Genomic DNA, 4034 nt, shown 5'->3' on the forward strand with positions numbered 1-4034 from the left:
TATGAATTAATCTTAACTATGTTGAAATAGTAACAATGCTCAAAGAAAAATGCCTACTGTGCATTAGGGCCTGGTATATGTAGTATGGTATGAATTATTCCTAGCCACAGAAAATAAGAATTGAGAAAAGTTATTTCATTTAATGCTTCATAAATCATGTATGAGCTTTGAGATTAAAATTTCAATGGTTCAATGGTAGTTGGACTCAAAGCCAGATTTCAGGAGTTTATAGGTATAAACTGTTCATTTGCATAGTTTGATGGTAAAAGGAGGAAATAAAATGTACAGTAGTTAGTTATGAGAGCCACTAAGATTAAGCTATATCCCAAACTAAATGAACATATACATATTTCAAAGCAGAAAGAGAAGCCAGGCATGCTGGCACAATTTATAATCCCAGTACTGGAGAGGATGAGGGAAAAGGACAGTTTAAAGCCATCCTGGATACCATAGTGAGTTCAAGGCTAGCCTCAACTACATAGTGAGGTGTTGGCTGAAATACCAGCAACATACAAGAAAGCAAAGCACTCAATGAAACAGAGTGAGAAGAATTATTTAGAAAAGCTAAATATTTCATGAAGAGAAGACATTTCAGGAAGTAGAGAATGCAGGACACAGATTTGAGAAGAGAGGAGTGAGCGTTCTTTCTGGAGACAAGAAAGAACACTGTCAAAGAGGAGAAGAGAATGGATCTTTGTGTTTTCTGGTGAAGAGGATTCATGAAATGAGTGATCATGGTCTTCTGAGAAATGCTTAGTTTGGATGAGAACAGACAATTGAGAAAGATGATGGAACTTCATAAGGAATAGAATAGAATCTGAGATGCAGACCTAAAAATGAACAAACTATGTGTGTACTTTACACTTCTATTTCCTCTACTTTCCATTGTTTGAAAATAATAGCAGGTTGCACATCCAGTGTTCCTGATCAATTAATTCAAATTTTATCTCATCCAAGCCATCACTAAAGTGCAAAGATTCAGGCAGGCTGCCATCAAAATCCATTTAAAATGGCTCTCTTCCCAGCAGTGATAGAGATGTAAACTCCCCTTAACAATCAAATCTAACCTTGAATTAATTAATATCCCTGTTGGTATCTGTTTTATTTTAAGTTGTATAGTTCTTACTAGCTGAATTTCTAACATTTGTAATTCCATTTGGTACTCTTCAGCAAGTATTTAGTCTGCCCTGCTTGCTAAAGTGTTTGCCATTTTGGTTCTATTTAATTCTTGTCACAGGTTAAAACTGTGATTACCACCAACATTTACAAAAACAATAAAATGCACAAAATAGAAAATGCACTTTGAGGGTATGGGCTGTGGAAAGTTATATGTAAATCAGGATCATATATGTCTTACTTATCTTAGTCCTTGTTTTGGGGGGAAGAGCATGGCATATTGAAAATGTTGACTAAGGAATTAATAGATATCCATGTGCTACTAAGGAAAGACACTAAACTGTCTAAGAGGTGTCAATACTGTCTGTGAACTAGTTGCTTCTTGTGCAAACCTCTTACACATTCTGGACCCTATTTGTCCCATGTGTAGATGAAGGCATTGGATGACTTATTAAATTGCTCCTGGTGAAAATATTATGATTTTGGTTGAGACAGGGCCTCAAATATACTTTGTAGACCAAACCAATTACTTCTCTACCTTTTGACTAAAACCAAGTATAACCTAAACAGGTCTTGAAGTTGTATTACCCCTGATTTTACCTGCCTGGTGCTGGATTAGAAGCCTATGCTATCACACCTGGTTTGAATTTTTATTATTATTATTTTTTGAGCTGAGGATTGCACCCAGGGCCTTGCACTTGCTAGGCAAGTGCTCTACCACTGAGCTAAATCCCCAACCCGAATTTTTATTATTTTTATATGCTATTTTAAAGAAAATACAATTTCAGTTTTTTAGTAGTACTATTTTTGATTTCTATGAGAAGCTTGTGCTGGGGCTGGCTAGTAACTCAGTAGTAAACTGCTTGCTCAGCGTGCACAAGGCCCCAGTTTCTAACTGCATCTCTGAAAAAAAAAATTCAATTGTAGAAACTTGTACTAAATCCCTGGCCAACTCAATGAGCAAGGAATGAGTAAGCCTGTCCCTCAGGCTATCTTTCCTAGGTATGCTAGAAATCTAGATAAGCTACTCAGATATGTAATTCTTTTTGCTTGTCAGTCATTTGGTTATAGAGGCCAAGGTATGGACTGAAGGAAAGACAGCAGTATGACAAGAGTAAGGGCCTTTGCTCTTCAAACTAGCATGCCCTGAGATCCCAACCAGACCCTATCACACATGCATACTACAATGACCAAAGGAATCGCTGAGTGAATGAAGTGCTGAGTAAATATGTATTTAGACATGAGCAAGGTCTGTCGAGGACTCCAAGACTAATTGGCCATGGTTAATTTGCAAAGCCATTACCCATATGAGCCAGGCTCAAGAGGGATGGCAAAGCTTTCATCGGGAATCTGAGTGTTTATGAATGATTGATCAGTGTGTGCAAAGACTAGCAACTTCAGCGTCCTCCTCTGAGATGTTCATAGCTTGAGACTGCTCTCCCCTATAGAGACCTACTGGGACTAGCCAAACTCTCCCCCTGCACTGTAACTAATAAACACTTTGAGGTTCTGCATTGCTTCCATATTCTGCATTTGTTTCTAGCTTCATTCCCTCACTGCCCATAGTCAGGGTTCTGGGACCCAAGCCACACAGAACATGACAGTATACCTCTACAAGATGATAGAATACTGCTAGGCACACCAGATTTTATGTACAAACAAATGAAATAACATTTATTTTTGTTATGGGCAGGCTATGTCTTATCCTTACCTGAGAGACATTTAGTATCTACTAGCACCGTTCAGTAAACCAGGAAGTTCTTTTTTATAACAGGAAAAAAAAAAAAAAGAATCCAGGTGAATGGGCAGCTATCTCAGCAGGTGTCTACCAGATTTTCTTGAAATTTTGCCTGCCCTCATTTAAGCATAACTTAAAAAAAAAACCCTTCCTGGAATGCTCAGGGCTCTTATATAGTCCTCTCCTTATGAACAGGAAAACAAGATCTTATCTCTTCATCCAAGAATTTCAGGATTTTGCTGGGTGGTGGTAGGACACCTTTGATCCCAGCACTCAGGAGGCAGAGGCAGGTGGATCTCTGAATTTGAGGCCAACTTGGTCTACAGAGAAGTTCCAGGACAGCCAGGGCTACACAGAGAAACCCTGTCTCAAAAGTAAAAAGCAAAATGAAACAACAACAAAACAACATCAACAAAAAAAGAATTTGAGGATTTCCAGAAGTATTTAGTTGTTGATGTAAAACACAACTCTTACCTCAAAGGGAATAAAGGTTTTTTTCTGCTGCTAAATATGAGTGACCATGTCCTGGGAACACAGATTCAGTTTACCCCAATCACCATGTTCCAACATGTTAGCAGTTTCATGAAGTATAGTATACTGTTTAGTTTTTTGTCAACTTGATACAAATCAGAGTCGTCCAGGAAGTGGGAACTTTAGTTTCTTCTGCCCTGATTAGTCTGCCTTTACGTGCCAATACCTCTTCCTTACTCCATTCTCCCTATACTATGTTGCTTCAATCAGTGTTTTATGAAAATCTTTCTAATCTATTCTGGCATGAGCCTAACACATTCAGTGACAAAAGAAAGCTTAAACCCATCAAATATGAAATTACATTGTAATTTTCAATAAACTTTAGAGAAAAGCTGTTTTCTTCACTGTGGGTATCTATATAGATTGCTCAGAATCACCCAGGCAACCAATTAGAATATTGGACTTCAAAGACACAATGGTCTTGTCATTCTTCACAAAAACCTAATTAGATCTTCTCCTATAGAACACTACAAGGACTGTAATTGGTAATGTCTCAATTTTTGCTCAGCTGTAAGTCATAATTAATAATTAAATGATTTCTCTGGTAACTGTCATTCCTTGACTGCTGAGCAATATAATACCTGTTGTACTTTATCATTATTTCCAAATGACCCCAGGCATCCACAAGAAGTTTAACCCACTTTAATCA

Source organism: Onychomys torridus, chromosome X, assembly GCF_903995425.1.
Source record: "Onychomys torridus chromosome X, mOncTor1.1, whole genome shotgun sequence".
NCBI classification, from domain to species: Eukaryota; Metazoa; Chordata; class Mammalia; order Rodentia; family Cricetidae; genus Onychomys; species Onychomys torridus.